Consider the following 19,753-nt stretch of genomic DNA (forward strand, 5'->3'; position numbering starts at 1 on the left):
CAGGGGCGGGGGGGGGATGGTGGGATGAATTGGGAGATTGGGATTGATGTATACACACTAATATATATGTAATAGACTAATAAGAACCTGCTGTATAAAAAAATAATAATAAAATAAAAATTTAAAAATTTTTAACAAGAGGGCCAGTGGGAGCAGCACACAGAAGACAAGCCTGATCCAGACTCCTTTCTTTGGCGGGGGAGGGAGGGTAGAGAAGAGGAGGGAATCCGGGCACTGAAGTGCTAGGCTGGGTTGATGTCTCACAAGCAGTGGTTCACCAAGGCAAGGGAGGAGCAGGAACCCGGATCACAGGGAAGCTTCCCTCCCAGAAGTGAACAAAATCTGGAATGCCTGAGACCTGAAAGCTTTGGGGAGCTTTTTTGAGAATAAGTAGAGGTCTACTTAAGCACTGCCTGGAATTCCTCATTCAAGGAATAGTCTTTGAGTACCTACCACGTGCCAGGCCCTGGAGAAACCGTCCTGCCCTCGAGGAATGTATCTGGAGAGAGGAAGAAAGACAGGATGCAAGTTAGCACACAAAGGAGGTGGCTGTGACCTCTGAAAATCAGAGGACCGGAGGGTGTAGTGAGCTGTGATGAAGACCTGGGCGGGAACTGGGGGCGACTATCCACAATCATCTAAAGGACACCTTTTCCAACTACACAAGCTTGGGAGGCCAGACTTCCTTCGTATGCTTCAACCCAAGCGACACAGTGCAACACTGAGAAGGCATCTGTCTTCTAGGGAGACAGGCATGGAAGAGAGATGCAAAGGTGGTGCCTCTGAGTCTGAAGAAGCGAGCAGGAGACCCAGCACTGGGGTCTCGAGAAGGGCCGAGGTGGGGTGCTCGGAAGCGGTCAGGAGGTCGGTGGGCTGGACAGCGGAGGGGAAGGTGGGAGCAGCTCCAGGGGAGGCCGCAGGCAGGCAGGGCTATCAAGGCAGGGCCTCCTGCGAGAGTCAGGGAGTCTCCAGATCTCCACTGGGCGGCGGCGCTGGGACGGGTCGGCAGGGCCAGCGGGGGACAGGCACCCAGTGGGGACAGGCAAAGCAGGGGTCCCCGGTAGGGGTCCGACGGGGAAAAGGGGAGGGCCAACGTCGCGGTCTCAGCACAGCCCAGGCCGGCGGCACCGCGCTCGCCTTAAGCTGGAGGGCTGCAAGGGGGCGCAGGGTCTAGGGACAGAGTACTGAGGTTGAGCCCCAAGAAGCCCCAAGCCTGCGGCTCCGGCCGCACCAAGTGTCACGGCGGGGGGAAGGAGGTGCGACCGACGCGGCCACAGCCCCGCGCCCGCCCGGCCGCCGCGCCCCGCAGGTACCGGGCCCCGGAGAAAGATGCACGGAGCACCCCCACCCCGGGACCGAGGCCCTGACCCGCTCGGCGGCCCCCGCGCCTCTGGGCCGCGTCCAACCTCCCCCGCGGAGCCAGGCAACGTGGTTCCGCCCGCGGCGGGCAGTGTTACCTAGGAGACGGGCCTGCAGCTGCCACACCCGCCCCGGGGCGTCGAGCCCCAAGCTTTCGAGGATGTGCCCCTCGGATGGATCCAGAGGCCCGGCGGGCGGCCGGTGCCCACCGGAGCCGCAGGCCTTGCGGTCCGAGGACCGGCCGAGGGGCACCCGACCCGCTGCCACCCGCCCGAGGAGCCTCGGAAGGGAAAGAACCCGCACCCCGACCTTCGCGTCAGCAGCACCGTGGGACCAATCAGAGCCCAAGTCCCGGGGCTCCGCTCCGGGAGCGCCAGCCAATAGGCGCGGCGGCGGGCCCGTTCTGATTTGCATGGTCGGCGATCCATCTGCCAATAGGAATGTGACTGGCGTGAAGACCAGCCAATGAGAAGCTGGCAGAGGCGTGGCCCCGGGCGTCCCACGAGGTGAAGATGCTGCGGGCGGAACCTGGTGGAGCTAGTGGGATTCGGGGGCGCTAAAGTCGCAGGGACAGGGCGGGAAGGAAGATCCGGAGCGGGGCAGAGGATCCGGAGCTGGAGCCCCCAGGTGAGTGCAGGGGGAGACCCCGGCCGTCCGCGCAGTACACGGCCGTGCGCCGTGAAAGCGGCGGCGGGCACCCGCGAGGCCCGCGCTGACTCTCCATCTCCTTTCCCCCAGCGCGTCCCCGCGCCCGCCTCCGTCCTCACCTCCTCTCCAGCCGGCTTGCCTCCTTCTCTATCATCTCCCTTCCCCCATCCTGTCCTCCCTTGCCTGCCCTATCTGCCAACCCGCCCGACCTTTTAGCTCCCATCCCCGACCCCTGCCCCAAACTTCATCCTTCCCCGCGTCCCGTCTCTGCCCCCTCCTTTTCCCGCAGCCTCGCCTCCCCCTCCCCCATCCCCCTTTCAGCGCAGCCCCATCGGAGCGCTCCTGGTCCCGGTCCTCCCCATCTCTCTCCTTGTTGCTCCTGAAGGCTCATCCTGCCTTTCCTTCCAGGTCCCTGGCCCCATCTTCACACACATTCTGCTCCCAATCGCTACATCTCTCCCCGTGGGCGCCCTCTCTGCACCTTGCCTTGCTCCCCAGGACCTTGGCATTCCCCTCCTGCACCAGTTCATCTGGCTGCCTGCACACCCCACCCCACCCCGGTCCCTATACCCCTGCCCCCTCTTCAGCTTCTCTTCGCTCCCCACCTCCCCTACCTGCTCCTGCAGGACGCAGGACGCAGAGACCCAGCTGCTGCACCGCTTCCTGCTGCAGTAGCAGTCCTGTACCTGCCCACCTTCCCACCCTCCCACCCAGGCAGCCTACCCTGTCTCTGCTCCTCCTGGCATTTGTCTGGGGGCTCCTTTAGGGTCTACGCTTTGTCTAGAGCGGCCTGGGGGCCTCCAGGTGAGAAGCCCCTTAGCACCCTTTCCTGCCTTCCTCCCTAGCCACCGGCTCCCTTCCCACCCCACCCCCACTTTCCTACTCAGCTTACTTTGTGATTCAGCATTTTTGGGGTTGGTAACTTTCTTTGCCTCCTGGCATGACAGGGACCTGGTTGTGGGGCCGTAGGCAGGGGGGTCTTGACCCTGCAGTTAGAGGGGCCACCTTAGGGAACAGTTCTGAGCTGCCTGGTGGGGACAGGGTTGGGGAATGGGAACTCACCAGTGGGGGCTGCCCTTTCTTCTCTTTCACTTGTCTGCCCTGTGTTGAAATGCATCCAAGGGGAGATGACATAAGTAATAGCTCTTGGGGAAATGGGCTATTAGCATTTATGGAAATTAATACTTCCACATCCGAGGAGCAAGGACACCAAGTTCAGGCCACAGCTGTCCCACTGCCTGTCGTTTCAGGATTTCTTCTTTCTCTGCAACTTCTCCCCCTCACAAACGCCTTCCAATGCCAAGAGCAAGCTCCTGCTCTGCAAACAAAACCGCATTCAGGCCCCACATTGCAGGGTTTGGGGACCTGAGTGTGGAGAGTTGCACCTGCCCTCCTGATTGTTGGTTGGCGTTTGAATCTACCTGCAGACCCCAGGCTTGTGTGTGGTTCTTGGGGTCCTTCCCCTGTGCTATCACAACGGGGGCCCAGAGGGCATTGGCTCCCTGGGTCCTGTCCATCAGGAACGCTCTCCAAGGCCACACCCGGCCTCAATGACATTGAGGGTGTTCAGGCTAGTTTCCCCATTCCTACCTCGAAAGCAGCCTGCTGGAGGCTCCCCTACAAAACCGAGGTCCTGTTCCTTGTGCCTCTTTGTGCTGTGCCAGTGGACAGACAGTGTGGGGACTGAACCAGGGCACAGGGGGAGGGAGGGTCACGAACAGTGCGAAACTGGGTCTCGTGCTCAAACCTTTTGGGTCTGGACGTGGCGCCTGGACGGGAATGAATGGGCGTGAAAGCAGTTGCACACAGGAGGTGTGGCAAGACGGACACTACTGCTCGTCTGGTGAGGGTCACAGGCCGAGGCTCTGGGGGATGGAGGGGTGAGCAAGCTCTGGGGTGGGGCCGATTGAGACGCTTCACACCATGGGGCTGGCTTTCTTTCCTTTTTCAATGATCTTCTAAGCCCCAAATGATTCAGGAGGAAGTGACTGGCACAAGTTTTGGTTTGACAGTTTCCGGTAAGGGAGGGGGGCCTCCTCTCGACTTTCCTGTTTGTCCGTGATGGGCCCGTGGCAACTGGGCAGCACGCATGTGGCGAAGGAAGGCCTCCTCCACTGCTGGAACCCAGGGGAACGAACGTGTGTGGCTTCCCAGGACTCTGGCTAGAAAGAGCGTGTATCTAGTCCTTGACCTTCACTTCTCCATGACCTTCGCTTCACCCAAGGTCCCAGAGCCAGAGCCGTTTCCTGGAGTCCCTTAATGATAGGCAGAGCGGTGGCAGTGCAGGCAGCATTCGGGGAGGACCGTCTCTGAAGGTGTCCAGGGCCAGAGACCCCTCCTCTCCCCTTTCCGCCGCCAGGGGGTCCTGCCTCCTAGAGGCGAGCACGCTAGAGCTACAAGGGGTTGGGCATCTTCCCCTTTGGAGGACGCAACGGAAGCCTTGGCAAAGTGAGAGGCTTCTCCAAGGTCACTCAGAGGTGAGCCGCGTCAGGCCCCGTGCCTCCCACCAGTCCGAGCCAGGTCACTTCCTTGGTTCTGCCCTTGGAGGAAACCAGCACCCCGTGGACATGCCAACCACCAGCTCTAGCCACCCTTCAGGACGCACTTGTGAGATGGTGCTGACACACGTGGAGGAAACGGCACCCCGGGTGCGTCTGAGTCACTGGGGCTGTCAGGGGTGGGAGATGCTACGACCACAGAGAGTTCTCGGTGACAGCGTCCTGCCCGGCCTGGCAGCTCCCCAGAGCCAGGGCCCTGTGGTTCCAAAGATGTCATCAAAGAGATGGCAAGGGCCGAGCCGCCGGGTGAGATGAAAGGGAAGAAAGGACTCTGTGCCTTGACCTTGCTTCGCTGCGGGTCCTTGTAAATAACCCTGAACAGCCCTGCGAGGGAGGCTGCCTAGCCTGGATGGGAAACAGGCACAGAGCGGTGGTGAGATGGACCCGGCCTCCTGGATTCTGTTCCCACTGCGCCTGGCCCCCTCCAGCCCATCAGCAAGTGCCGGAAATCCTTACCCCCCGGAGATGCGTCTCCTCCAATGTGCAGGAGGGTCAGGTTCAATCCCAGCTCCCAAGGGACATGGAAGTTGCCTTTCTCATGATGGGAAGCCCAGCATGCTCAGCCCTCCACCCACAGCATGTCCCCCCTTTCTTTGGGGTGACTCGGAGGAAATGTGGTCCTTGGCTCAGCCAGCACAGAGGAGAAAAAGGGACAGGGCCTCCCCAGGAGAAAACACACAAGGGGGCAGGTGGGGACATGACCCGACAGGTCATCGGGTCACTGGGTGGGGGGAGGGGGCTCTTCAAGCTTTCAATCCGGCCTGGGCTTGGCGAGAACATGAGTCTCCCTGCCCGAGTGGACTTGAGCAGCTGTTGGGTCTTCTTACCCTTTGCCACATCCCGCGGGGCTAAAACAGGGCTAGCCTTCCTCTCCCTCTACACTGAGGGATGCACTCTGGGCCCGGCCCCCTGAGCTGAAGTGTGCCCTGCACCCGCACACTTTCTAACTCATAGCACAGAGGACATGGTCTCAGGAGGTCACCCCCTACTCCACCAAGTGGCCAGGTGGTTAGCCCTGGAGACCCGGTGTCCACGGGCTTGTATGTGTCCCTCATCCTATTTCACCCACATCCCTGGCACCTGCCTGCCTTGAACTTCCTCGTTGCAGTCAACCTCTCTTCCCTCTAGCCACAGCACACAGGCTCATGCAGAACTGACTGTCTTAATGCCACACAGGGTCCAGATTAAATAGGACTGGGAAAGGCGGAAAAGCGGAGACGGGCTGGGGATGCCTCCCTCAGCTTCACACCTGTGCTGCAGGCCCGGTAGGGAACTTTTCCCCACCAGGGTCTTGAGCCCTCTTAGGGGGTTTTCCCCACCTAACGTGATCTTGAACTTGAGCCCCAGCTGCTGAGTGGCTGAGATTCATCATCCAACTCAGCGGTTGAAAGCCAAGTGTATGTTTCTCCTTCTCAGATCCCTGCACTGGGTTCAAAACAAACCAGCAAACCGTTCGTCGTCGGGCTAGTTTCCCCAGTAAGCGAGCGACTTCTTGGGTCCCGCAGACACTGGGTCTTGTCCGCAGGGCCCTCTGTCTGGGGTCTTGGCCCATGGCCCCCAGTGGAGAACTAGCTCTGAATGTCCAGTTCTTACTCTCCCAGCCGCTTGGCCCTCTGCTTGTGTCTCCCTTTTTCGGCATTGGTAAAATGAGGCAAGTAGAGGCATACGGACAGTCCCTGGCCCAGGGCGGGCTCTCCATCAGCTTCCCAGCCTCTGTGTCCAGTCATAGACTGGGCACAAACCTTTACTCTGCCTGGAGCCCAGGTGGCTCCCGGGAAAGCTCAAGCAAAGTGACTCAGGTCCCCTTCTGAGTCATTTCATGAGCCCACGTGGGGCTCCTCAGAGGGGCTGGGTGCTCCCGGGGAACAGCCTGGGAGAACCCAGCTGGTGGCTTTCGTGGAGGAAGGAGGTGGGGAGCCTGTTGCTGTCTCTGCAGATCACGGCCTCCCAGTGAGTGGAGGGACACGGCTTGCCCTGTCCTCCCAACCCCAGGCCTCCTGGAGGGCCGGGTGCGCAAGCCTGCGGGGCATCCATCTGCCCGCCTACCCCCCTGTACAGTAGCCCGTGGGGGCTGCAGAGCCCCACCCCAGGCACGCCCACCCTCTGCAGCACAGCATGTTTTCATTTTCCATCCTTCAGCAGCTTTACGATCTCTCAGAGTGAACTGCAACCTGATGTCCACAAGCTGTCAAATACAGCCCAGGGCAGAAGGAGCTAGAAATCTGCCTGGGAACCTTGCCTTCCCGAGCGCTCTGTGGTGGCAGGGTCTCTGTGGAAACAGTGTCCTACCTGCCCCTTCTGGATGGAGGAGACTCAGAAATAACTCGCACGAGGAATTTAAACCTATAAAGGTATTTAAACCACAAGGTATTTAAACCTATAAATACCGCCGACTGGGAAAACCCTCTGCAGCAGACATTTGAAAGGCCAAGGGTGAGCAAGACCCACCTAACCTAACCACAGACCAGGAACCATCAGAGAAGCCTCTGCTGATAGAAGAGAGATGCGGGGCAGGTGGGGTTGATATTTGACCCAGACCCTGAAAGAAGGCAGGGTTGTGATAGCAAAACTGGGAAAGGACTGGCCTGGAGAGAGCCCTGCATGGGCCAGGCCCCGGAGGGAGGACCAGGGGGTTGGACAGTGGCCGAGGCCCAGGGGGAGCACAGGTGGGACATGAATATGGGAGTCGTCGAGGGGGAGCAGGAACTGGGATCTGGGAGACCAGCCGTCAGACCCCTGGGGGTTTTGGAGCCAGCAGTGACATGTCCACACCGGGATGAAGGAGGCAGATGTGTCTGCAGTGTGGGGTGAGGACCATGTGTGATGGCAGGGGAGATCGCGTGTCATCCTAAAGAGAGACTGTTATCTGTGTTGAGTGCTGCTGTGGGCCCAGCGTTGTGCACAGAGTGGGACCCCGTAAATATGTCTCAAGCAGATGAATAGAATGAGTAGGCAGGAGAGCATCACAGCAGAGCTGCTGTGGAGCCGGGTGGCAATGGGATGCGGGCAGTAAGGGGAGCCCCGGGTCCCCTTTTCATCGCTGGGTCTGCTCGGGCTACATCCTGCTGACCCTGCCTCGTTGGGTCCAAGGTCTTTGCCTCGGCCAGTCATGGCTGTGGGCATCGAGAGGGACAGCCATGGGTTCAAATGGGGCTCAAAGCAGAGGTGATTGCCAACCCCCCACCAGTCACAGCTTCGGCAGTAGACAAGGTCACCCAGGAGGTGAGGCCAAGAGTAAAGGGGGCAGAAGGCGGAGCCCAGGGAGTGGCCGTGAGTGCAGGATTTGAGAGGGAAGGGGAAGATCAAGACAGGAGGAAACCCTGGGTTATCCTGGAGCCCAGTCAGAGAGGGAGACAGAAGATGGGGGCACATGTCCGCTGCAGGAGGTAGAAGGTGGGGGCAGGTGTCCGCTGCATCAGGCGGGCCCCACGCTGCTGGGGCCACAGTCTCTGCCAAGAGGGGAGGCGACAGAGCTGTCCCCCCATAACAGGTGCATGTGCCGCATCTTTGCCCTGTTCTGTGTCCACTCCTTCAATCCAAGGAGCTGCCATTGTCCGCATTTTACTGGTGCAGAAACAGGCACTGAAAGCCGAGGTGACTATCCTCAGGTCACAGAGCACTAACTAGGAGTCAAGATCTGAACCCCGGCTGTTGGGTGCCAACGCCCGCCCTCCTGACCTTTGCATTCTGCTGCCTAAATGTCTCTTGAGAAATGTGACAGTGAAAGAAGTAAGGGAGGCGAGAGGGGGCGCGCGCTCACGGGGTTAGCAGGCCGGTGGGAAGAAAAGTCACTTTTCTGCTTAACCGCACATCCTCAGTCTCCATGGTGCGTGATTCTGTGTCCTGCCCTAATGGGGACATTTCTGGGGTCACCTGTGAACTGCGGGGCTCATCCTTCCAGCTTCATGGATGGCTCTGCATATGATGCAACTGCAGAGGATAAGAATGCGGAGGTTGCGGTGGCCCCGGTGGTGCCAGGGAGTCCTGAGCCCTGGGGCACACATCGGGGTCACAGGGGGCAGTGCCTGAAAACAACCCCTGTGGGTCCTGGTGCAGCTCAGCAGCCACTGGCCCGGGGTTCCAAGTCCACACTTTGAGAAACACTCCCCAGTTTGTCATAAACTTTCCCATTTCCACTTCGTAAAGCAGCACCCATCGATCATTGGAAGCTCTGCTGAGCAAGCCTTCCTGGGGCTTCTTCAACACTGGAACGTAGGAAGCCCTTGTTGTCCTGGGCGACCTGCTACGCTTTTGTCAGCTTCGAATCCCGAATCCAGCTTTAATCCCGCCGGGGGTGGGGAGATGCTGGCGTTAGTGGTGCCCCAGTGCTCCTGGAATGAGGTTTGGTCAGGACGCTGGCTCTCTGAGCACCTGCCCCGTGTGACGGAAGTGGGCATCCCTCCCGGGAGCCAGCCTGTCACTTGGGACTGAACCTGTGGCATCTCCCCTCCCCCTCTCATGAGCCCCCACCTCTGCTCAGTGGCTCCCTCACCCCCCGGGGAGCGTTGCCTTTGACTGTCACTGAGGAGAAGGATTTTTGTCACCCAGCTTAGGCTGCCCGGAGCCATCTCTGTCCCTTTGCTCTTGCCAAGATCATGCGATGCCCGGAATAGGGATTGCAAATCCCAACAAAAACATCGCTCCCTTTCTGTAGGGGCACAGGCGCTGGGGACACCTCCCTGCTTGTACCCGCCCATGTCCTGCCCAGGACACATCAGAGGCTCCAGGGATGCTACCACACTCCCTCTTCATCCCGAAGGATGGGTTTGGGAAAGGCCTCTGACGGCTCGTGGGACAGCTCCTATGGGTAAATGTGGACCCACGTCCTAAATAAAGAGCCTGTTCAGATGAGACTCATTGGCCACCCTGGGCCCGATGTCGCAACTCGAGGGACGGTGGTTGATTGTAGGAGCGACCCTGCTCCTGCTCTGGCTTTGTGCAGCTGCGGCCATGCTGCACGTCACCCCTTCCTTCACTGACCCGAGAAGCAGGGGGGTAGACGAGGCCGCTGCCCTCAGGGCCCACAGTCGGTGGGGGAGCAGACACGGGCTCCAGCCCATGGAGGCACCACTCGGGCCACAACGGAAGTGTCTGCAGGCCCAGCAGGCAGGACGGGGCAGTGTGCATCCCACGTGGTCAGGAAGGAAGGAAGCGGGGCTGGAGCCGGTGTGGCTCTGTGTTGGGTGACAGAGGGAGAAAGGACAAGGCGATCTTCTGGGCAGGAAGGGCTGTGCCAGAAGGTGAGAGATGGCCTGGGGTGTCTGGGGGAACTCAGGAGAGGGATGCCGGGCTAAGTGAGGAAAGATCTTAGGGGCTGCTCATCTTTAGAAGAAAGATGTATCCTGACCAGGACACAGGAGGGTGTAAACGGGGAGGCGTCCCCTGCTGCTGGGAGTCAGAGCACCTGTGTCCATGCAGAAAGGGGACGATGTTCTGTTGGAATTTGCAATCCCTATTCCAGGCATCCCATGTCCTTGGCAAGAGCAGAGGGACAGATGAGGCTCATCTGTGGGGCTAAGCTGGGTCATGCATCCAGAATGGGGGGAAAGAAGCTGACCAGGCCCCTCAAGGCCCCCAGCCCTGTCCCGTGCCCGTGGTTCCCTCGGGAGCCCTGAGCTGCTCCAGCTACCATGATTACCACAGCTCCCCCCAAAACACACACGAAGCCTGTGTGCCCAGCTGGGCCCTCGCTCCCTGCCTCACCCAGGGCTGGAAGGTTCTGACCAAGCCCACTGGGGCACCACTGGGAGGGAAGTGGAGGACAGGGTTTCTCCCCACCCTCCCGCAGCCTGGTAACCATGGTAACCGTGGGGAACTGCTGGAGGCTCCCAGCCACCTGCTGGGCTGCATGGGTGCTGAGGCCCTGGTGGGGACCCATGGTACAGCCACGTGGGCCCCTGGGTAGCAGCCTTGGCGAGCAGCAGGCGAGGCGGCGGCGGGTACAGCCCCAAACAGTCACCCAAAGCTCTGAAAACAAAGAGGGCCCCCGTTCAGGGGGAGAGGGCACAGCTCAGGGGACCCTTCCCCAATCCCTTGAGGGGACGAGAGGGCACTTGCTCCCAGGTTCAGGCAGAAGCCCTGGTCTCTAAAGCAGCCCCCAAGCCAGCGGGCATTTGAAGTATTATGTGGCTTTATTTCATTTATTACTGTGGGGCTGGGGCCCCTGGGCTCCTCCAGCCAGCAGTGCTCGGGAAAGTGCCTTCAAGCTTCTTACTCTTTGACGCATGTGGTCCAGCCTATTTGTTTTAAGGAGAGGGAAACGGGGGCTCGGGGAGCAATCATACTTGTTGGCATCTTGGGGCCACCGTGCAGCTCTCTGACTGCCAGCCTGTGCTCACCCCCTGAGCAGCCCTCACCAGCATCCTGTAGGTGTCTCTGAGCAACACTCCAGGATGGTCTTTGCTACTGACATCCGGTCCCTCCTAGAGCGTGTGCCCCATGAGGATGGGGTGTGCCTGTCCCGTCACCTCTGTACCCCCAGGTCAGCCCTTGGGCAGGATCTCAGCAACGATCAGGAACGGTGGACTCTCCCAGAAGGCAGAACAGGGCAGGAAACAGCTCGTGTAAGGCCCACCCACCCCTGCAAGCTGGAGCCGCCCTCTGCAGAGCTGGGAAGGGATGGGGGACCCTAGCCTACAGACGAGTGGCTGCCACCTGACTCGGGATGATCAGAGAAGGGAAACCCCTGGGCAAGAACCAAATCTTGTGCCAAATCCTCCCTGGGACCGCCTCCGTACATCAGACCATTTTCGGGGTGCTCCCGCATCCCCCAACCCAGGCCTCCCCGCTTCCTAAGCCAGACGGCCCATGCTTGGTCCTCCGGAGGGATGCTCATTTCCCTGTACATGTGGGTGAATATTGCTGGTGCAGAGGCAGGACCACTAGGCCTGTCACCCTCCCTTTAGGCCCGAGGAACACTAGCCTGAGCCAGACTGATTTCCCCAACTTCCAAGAGCCCATGGTCCTTTGAGGCGGTGCATCGCAAGCATCGGACGGCTGCCCTTGCCTCCCGTCCCCTCACAGCATTGATGTCAAGGGCTCGGAGCTGCGGAGGGGTGATGTTACAGTCCTGACGGTCCTCCACTCATCCGTTCTTTGTGAGGCTTCGCTCCAGGAGCGAAGTCCTAGCGCTGGCCCTGGTGCTGCCCGCAGGCAGGACAGGTCTCCCGCCTCCCGTTCTGCCCCCTCGTCCACCCCAGGAACCTTCAGAGGCCCTGCTTGGAGGAGCTATCTGGTGAGCTTTGGATCCTTGAGCTGAAGCCGTGGGACCAAGCCTGGGCTCCCTGGAAGCAGGCAGTGGCCGTCCCCGCCGTGGGCTCCCTTATTCCATCTCCCCCAGGCTGGCCACCCCACTGATGGATTCTCCGCAAAGTATCTTATCCCCAGGGCACAACCTGCCACACCCTGAACAACAGGCAATGCCCCGGGTGGGCAGAGCAGCCGTGGCCTCTGGGGCCTGGCACCCAGCCAAAGATGGCAGTCAGCGAGGAGGCACCCCTGCAGCTGAGGGCGAGACAAAGCCGGGTGCTCAGAGCCTGTGTGCTGAGGCGGCTCCGGTGCGGGGGCTGGCATCGTAGGCTGGCGGCCACAGGCTCCCAGCCACCGGGCACCTGGACAGATGGGCCGTGTCCTGCAGCCCGGCAGCCTCCCCGAACAGACTGCATGCTCAGTGCCCAGCAGCCACAGTCGTGTGTTTATAGGAGAGCCACTTCATTATGCGAAGTTAATTCCTTCTAACTGCAGAAGCCGTCCCGGGGCATCCAGATTGAGTGGTCCCAAGCGGCAGGCAGAGAAGGCCATGGTCCCGTGAGCAGGTTTCCATGGGAGCTGGGGACCTCCAGGAAGGAGGCTGGACGGCTGAAAGCCTTTGCCCCACTGCAGGAAGGAGGCAGGCCGTTCATATGATGCTGGGGGTAATGGTGATGGTGACGGTGGTGGTGGTGGTGATGGTGATGGTGAGGATGACAGTCATGCTGGTGATGACAACAGTGACGATGACCATGGTGATGTTGGTGGCGGGGATGAGGAGGGGCAGGATAATTGCTGTCCTATCATTATTTGTATCAGCAGCCGCCATTTGTCTGGGATCTGCTCTGTCAGGCTCTTGCTTAAACCCTACAAGCATTTACTCTTAACCCTCCAGCCACCCCAGGAGTAGGTGCTTCATGGGTGAGAACAGCTTCCATGCTTGACCTCAGGTCACACAGCCAGCAGAGGCCCCTGGGCCCCATATCGCCTTGGTTTTTTGTTTGTTTGTTTGTTTTTGCGGTACGCAGGCCTCTCACTGTTGTGGCCTCTCCCGTTGAGCACAGGCTCCGGACGCGCAGGCTCAGCGGCCATGGCTCACGGGCCCAGCCGCTCCGCGGCATGCGGGATCCTCCCGGACCGGGGCACGAACCCGTGTCCCCTGCATCGGCAGGCAGACTCTCAACCACTGCGCCACCGGGGAAGCCCCCATATCGCCTTGTTAATGGGATGGATGCTCACACTTGGCCTCACCCCTGGGCTGGGGTCGCCAGGATTCCTGGTAAGAGGAAACCACATAAAGGTCCAGCCCAGCCCTCAGTGCTGGCAGAGCCCCACTGGATTCTTTGTTTCCCTGCCTCGTGTACGCAGACCCTCCCACCAGAAGGGGGTCGCTGAGTCTGAGGCAGGAAGAGTGCGGTTGGGAGGCGGGACCCCTCCCCACTCTCCTGTATGCTTTCCCCTCCCGCCTGCAGCATCGTGGGGCTCCCCTCTTCCCCCACTCACATCACTGCCGGAGCACTTTCCCAAAGAGGGAGATGTCACTGCGAGTGACCGAGTTATAGCCTATTGTTTTCCCCGAAATTCACTGAAACATGATCTCCTTCGGGATTTAGCTTCGTTTCACTATTCCCAGTAATGCTGTCTTGCGCACGGGTGTGCATCTAAGTTTATTTCCTCTCTTGGACGGTTAGGTTACATTTATATAAGTAGCACTTCTGGATCCCAAGCTATGGGTCTTTATTGCCCAATTACTTTCCCAAAAGAGTGTGCCACACATCCCCGAAGCAGCAGCGTCTCACTGGAGTAGCTTCTTTGCCACCTCACCTGCAATGAGTATTTTCATTTAAAAACGCATTTTTTTTTCCTGTTAATTATACGATTGCAAAGGCACAGTGCCTGATGGCTTTCTTTTGCATCTCTTTTAATTCAGCAGAGCCTTTAATGGATGAGGTGGAGTAAAGCTGGCTTTCCAATTGCTAGCGTCGTGCTGCATGGGCGAGATATTACTCTTTCATGCCTCTGTCATGTGGTGCCAGCAGCGTAATCCTCTTTGAAATCATTTGTTATTTATTCTTACAGTCCCCTGGAGAGCTGGGAGGGCCCCAGGAGCCTGTTCACAAATGCTAATGCAAGGAAGGCTGCAGAAATTTCCCTGCAAACTGCCCCTCCCCTCAAGGTATGGAACTGAACCAGGGCTGGGGACACAGGCCCCGCCCCCAGCAAAGGGAGACACATCACCCCAATCTCTGCCTCCATCACTATGCCTCCTTCCCTGCATCTGTGTCTTCTCCTCTTTTAGGGAAACCTGTCATTGGATGTAGGGTCCACCCGAATCCAGGATGACCTGACCTTAATTACATCTGCAAAGACCCTTTTGCCTCGGAAGGTCCTGTTCACCAATACCAGGCGTCGGGACTCTGACATATGTTTGGGGGGCGGGGGACACAATTTGAGCCACCACAGCAGGTTTCTGCCATTGATCCCCCACCACCACCCCCAGGGCCCCCTCCAGAAGCTCCTATGGCTTTCTTTCTGGTCTGCTGATTGTTCCCCCTTGGCAGGGACTGCATGTTGGGTGTTACTGGCTAAGGGGTAAGAGTGGGAGTATGGGGTGTGGACCTGGAGTCGAGCTGGGTCGGGTTGGATCCCCTCTCTGGAAAGCCAGCAGTTACACCCGGAGCCGGGGCCCGCAATGAGGAGTGGGATCCAGTATGGGGTCACCCTGGCCATACCTGCCAGCGTACTTAGAGGGCAGAGCCCCCTTCCTGGCCTCAGAGTGGTGGGCCCAGCAGCCTGGGGAGGCTTCATGGAGCTCACCTGTGGGTGACAAGGCGAGCAGGTGAGACAGGGCAGCGTGTCCCATCGAGGGCAGATGGGGGGTGCTCAGACAGGACCCCGTTTTCAGGATGCCAGCCTGTACCTCCCGCGGGGAGGGATGGGTTTGTGCTACAGCCTTTAGGGGCCCAGTATCCCTCAGACACGCTGCCTGGAGAGCAACCTTCTTCTCAGGCTCCTGATTCCCTCTGCAGATGGCACCAAGGTCTGTCCCTCAACTTCTTCTAAGGGTCACCGCTGAAATCCCCGTAAAGCCCAGGGGCCCAGCACCACCATGTATGCGATCACGCAGTGTTTGGGGGATCAGCTGCAGACAGCCTTGTGCTGTGCCAGGCACTGTGCCGTCTACAGGGGAGGGGCTTGGCTGGACACAGTGACCAGAGGCCCCTGCACAGGGCTGGCCAGAAGTAGGTGGCCCCCGTGCCCATGGCCCACCACCAGCCCCCCAATGTTACTGCAGAAACTCGTAGCAGCGGGAAAGATGGGAACACCCACGGCTCCCCAGGTCCTCCCTGCCTGGCACCCTGCTTGGAGGGCCCCTCAGGGTGTGGGTTGTCCACGGCTCCAGAGAGGAAGAGACCCCACCAGCCCTGGGGGAGGGCCGAGTGTCCAGGGACTGCTTGGTGGTACAAGAGGGCGCCAACGTGTCCACTGGGACTAGAGAGACCGACTCTGAGGCTGCCTGTCTGAGGGACACCAGCGTGCCGGCCTCTCCCTCCTGCTCCCAGCCTGGGGGGTAAGCCGTTAAAACCCACCCCCCTGCCCGGGCCAAAGGAAGCAGCTTGGAGCTGCCCCCTGCATCTGCCATCTGCCGAGAGCTGGGCCGTCTCTGCCCCCTCCTGTGTCAGCTGCTGAGTCAGGCTTTGAATCATCACAGGGGTCGCAGCCCTAATCACTGGCAAGGGGTGCTTCTTCCTCCCCGCCCCCTGCCCCCCAAACTCTGTCTTCTTCCCACCGTGACTCAGTTCGAAAGACCTCGGTCCGGCTCTGATAGGAGATGCGGCATTTCTCTGTCCCTCTTACTGTGGATGCCCCCCAAGGAGTGGGGAAAACCAGGACCACTTAAGGGGGAGGGGAAGCGCGTGCTCGGACCTCCCCCTCCCCTCCCCCTCCCGCAGTCCCCCGGCTCATTGGTTATCCCGCTCCGAGGCGGATGCAGAGGTTCTGACTCTGACGCCCCAGCCAGGTACTCGCGGCACTGCAGCCGTGGCCGAGGGGCTGGAGATGCCGCAGGCATGCTGACCGCAGGGTGTCCTGGACTCAGTGTGACCCGTGGGTGCTGCCTGGAGTCCTCTGGGATTGCACGACCGCCCCGCAGGGAGCTGGTGAGTGTGGGGGGGCCAGGAGCCGCTGCCTCACCCGGACCCCCTCACCGGCGCCAGTGGGGAGGGAATCCTGGAGGTGGACCATTAAGACCTGCAGCTTGTCTTCTATTCGGCGTGGAGGACAGGGCTTGGGTTTCGTAAGGGAAAGGCCCTCACGGGCAGTCAGCCGAGTCCCCATCCTGCAGCAGGAAGCCCCGCCTTGTCCCCCTGGCAGTGGTCAGCGCTGGGGACAGGTTGCTCCGGTTCTGCTGTTCTTTTTGTTTGTTTTTTGGTTTTTGGTTTTTTTTTCGGTACACAGGCCCCTCACTGTTGTGGCCTCTCCCGTTGCGGAGCACAGGCTCCGGACGCGCAGGCTCAGCGGCCATGGCTCAGGGGCCCAGCCGCTCCGCGGCATGTGGGATCCTCCCAGACCGGGGCACGAACCCGCGTCCCCTGCATCGGCAGGCGGACTCTCAACCACCGCGCCACCAAGGAAGCCCTGGTTCTGCTGTTGTTTGTCTTTAAGAACCTCTCCCCTCTGAAGGACAAGGTCCAGATACCAGAACAGACAAGAAACGCGCTCAGTGTGAAAAGAGAGCCGGGGCGGTGGAGCGTGGGTGACGCGGCGCTGTCCCACAGCACACCCCCAGCCAGTTCTCGCGCTGTGTGTGGCCCCCTGGCCCCCAGCCTCCACAGAGGGGCTGGTGCACGTGGGGGCATTCAGGCCTGGGGCGCGGGGTGAGGAGATGCCTGTTGCCTTGATGGGGGCCCGGCTCCTCCCAGGGAGACAGCCCCGCCCATGGCTCTGGGAGCATCCACTGAGGCAGGAAGTGGGCACAGCCAGGCCCCAGAGGGAGGAGAGCAAAAGCACCCCTGGGTGCGCTTCATCCCAGGGGAGGTAGGGGTGGGCCCAGCCCCTCTGCCTCCCCCAAAGGTGTGGGACACACTCTCTGAGTCGCGTTTGAGATGTGCTCCGGCTGGACGTTTGGGTCACCCAGATGGCTCTCAAGTCCTTGTAGCCACCACCCCCCTACCCAGGGGGGATCCTGGGTCCTTCATCTTCACCTGCTCTGTGGAGCGTCTGCTTTTCGGAGCAGCGGGAGGCTCCCCGGGGCTGGCCTGCGATGACCTGGGACGCGGGCCGTGAGCTTGCAAGTCCTCGCACACACGGGGCCGGAGCTTCCGGCCTGAGGGAGGAGAGGCCTTCCCCTGCATCTCCTGGGGAACATGAGTGGCCGCAGGCCTCGGGCTGCTTGGCCGCTGGGTAGAGTGGGCCTGTGTGTGCGTGCATGCGTGTGCATGCGTGTATGCACACCTGTGGGCTGTGTGTGTGTGTGCGTGCATACACACACCCCCTTTCCGAGGCATGTCCCCCCACCCAGACCCTCATCAGAGCTGCTCTCCGGGGCTGGCCTGGAATGCTCCATCCTGCCGGGGCTCTGGTCTCTCCCTAGATTCTCTTGATAAGCTTCCTGTAACTGGAGGACCTCTGACATGCTTTCACGAAAGGGGAGGAAAATTCGTTTTAAAGAAAAGAAAGAACTGCATGACCACCTGGAACTCACTTTTGCCCTGTGGCTCCGCAGTGGAGTCTACATGCCTTGTCGTGGGATTTCTGGGGATGAGACTCTGAGGCCGTGGGTTTCAGGAAGCACTCTCCCTCCTGCACTCAGGTGCCTCTGTCTCTCTATCTCTGTCTGTCTGTCTCTCTGTCTTTGGCAAGTATTTCCACACTCCAGTCCTTGGCCTTTCATCTGATGCTCTGAGTCATATGTGCACACAGCCAGACCTGTTTCAGGGTTTGCATTTCTCTTTCAGCCGGTTAAACTTTTTTCTTAAATAAGCTTATTATGAAATGAAACTTGGCATCCCTGCAATTAAGGGAAAGCCAGCATTACTTGTCATAATTCAAAGATAACTGGAAAAATAAGTAGATAAATATTAGATTTGAGAACTATCTCAGGTGTGACCAGGACACACAGACTTTGAAAATCCCTGTCTTGGGGATTCCAGAATGAGCCACCGGCTTGTTTTTTGGGAATTGGAGGGTGTTTTGCCTGCCCCTCCCCCTCCGATCGTCCCCATCCCCCTGTTCACAGGTGGAATGCCTGGTCCAGGGTTATTCACGTTCTGAGGGCAAGTTGACGAGTCCTTCGTCGTCCCTGCTCCGGTGAATAAAAGAGGTAGAAAAGCCGGGGTGGGGTGGGGGACATCAGTCCCATATGTGCCCCAGTTGGATTTAGGCAAGGGGGGGGTTTATTGGGGATGAGGGTGCCCAGAGGCTGGGCTGGCATTTGAGTGTCAAAGATTTAAACCAGGGCTTCCCTGGTGGCGCAGTGGTTGAGAGTCCGCCTGCCGATGCAGGGGACACGGGTTCGTGCCCCCGTCTGGGAAGATCCCACGTGCCGCGGAGCAGCTGGGCCCGTGAGCCATGGCCGCTGAGCCTGCGCGTCCGGAACCTGTGCTCCGCAATGGGAGAGGCCACAACAGTGAGAGGCCTGCGTACCACAAAAAAAAAAAAAAAAAAAGTAGTCAGGCTTGGCTGTGAATGGTCCTGCAGACCAAGCCCGGGTACTGGGCCTGAGGCTGAAGGCCCTGGACAGCCAGTAAAGGCAGGGCCTGATGGATCTGCGGTGGAGAAAGAGGAATGGGACTCTGGTGACAGGTGGTCGACCCGAGGCTGGCAGTGGAGATGGGCAAGAGAGGGAGTGTTCCAGGGACAGCAACGTGGATGGGGCCCACAGAGTCTGAACCTGGGGCTCAGGCCGGGGGTGCTGACGGTACAGCCGTGGGGCTCGTGGGCATGGAGGTGAGAAGTGAAGCTCAGAGGGTCGTTCGGGGGGAAGACTCCAAAGCAGCAGTGCTCGGGGGAAGAAGAGCCAGCCTGGGGTGCAGGTGGAGGGCAAGATAGAAGTGGGGGTGCTAGAGGTGGTAGAAGTGATGACGGTGAAGGTCATGGCGGTGAAGGTCATGGAGGTGGTAAAGGTGGCGTGTGAGCGTATGTGCATGTTCACACATGCATGTACATGTGCTCTGTGCCCGTGCACACGTGCCCTTGAGAGGCCTGGCTCTGTGCTTGTGTTGTGAACCAGGGATCGTCCTGGTCGGGGACTCCAGATTTGGTAGAGACTGTCAGTCCAGTGATAGCCTGAGATCCTGACCTGGGCCTCTGCGAACTGCACTCTCCCACCGTGAAACCCCATGGAGGAGGTGCTGAGCTGCAGGAAGAAGGAGAACGCGAGCCATGCAGAGCAGGCGTGACCTGCCTGCATGCGTTCAGCAATCGCCCCGTCCCGGCACGAGGGATTCCGCAGGGAACAAGACCAACCCAGTGGCTGCCCTCTGAGCTCACCGTCTGGTCAGGGGGGCAGCCGGGTGGAGTCACCGCAGGTTGGGGTACAAGCTCTGCAGGAAATGCATGTGCTGCTATGATGGACAGGACATTGGAGAGGGCTTTCCAGAACGACCTCTCTGGAGAAGTGACATCTGAGCGGGGACACAAAGGAAGAACGTCCTGGGCAGAGGGATGGCACCTGCCAAGGCTTTGTGGGAGGAGAGAGGGGAGGAGCCCGGAGGAAGACCCCAGCCCCCCACGTGGGTGTCCCACAGGCCCCTCAGACTGGACGCAGCCACCACCAGGCTCCAGGCTCCCCCAACCTGCTGCACCCACCAATTCCCCCATGTCAGGAGCTGGGGGGGTCACCCTGCTTCCCTGTCTTCCCCCAGCACCCCACATCTACCCACCAGCCGGCCTTTGGTCTCCACCTCCCGGCTCCAGCAGCTGCCAGCCCACCCTGGCCC

General features: G+C 59.8%; 1 protein-coding gene across 2 annotated transcripts in view; it reads left to right on the top strand.

Moving 5' to 3' along the window:
* The first annotated feature begins 1,865 nt into the window (after positions 1-1,865).
* Positions 1,866-19,753, top strand: part of KCNAB2 (potassium voltage-gated channel subfamily A regulatory beta subunit 2) — a 98,175-nt gene continuing 80,287 nt past the window's right edge. For both annotated transcript variants that reach the window (XM_082616338.1, XM_082616339.1), the window contains exon 1: positions 1,866-1,986. The gene's annotated coding sequence lies outside the window, so the exon portion shown is untranslated. The remainder of the gene's footprint in view (positions 1,987-19,753) is intronic.

This window comes from Mesoplodon mirus (assembly GCF_964341445.2).
Source record: "Mesoplodon mirus genome assembly, chromosome: 3".
Lineage (NCBI taxonomy): Eukaryota > Metazoa > Chordata > Mammalia > Artiodactyla > Ziphiidae > Mesoplodon > Mesoplodon mirus.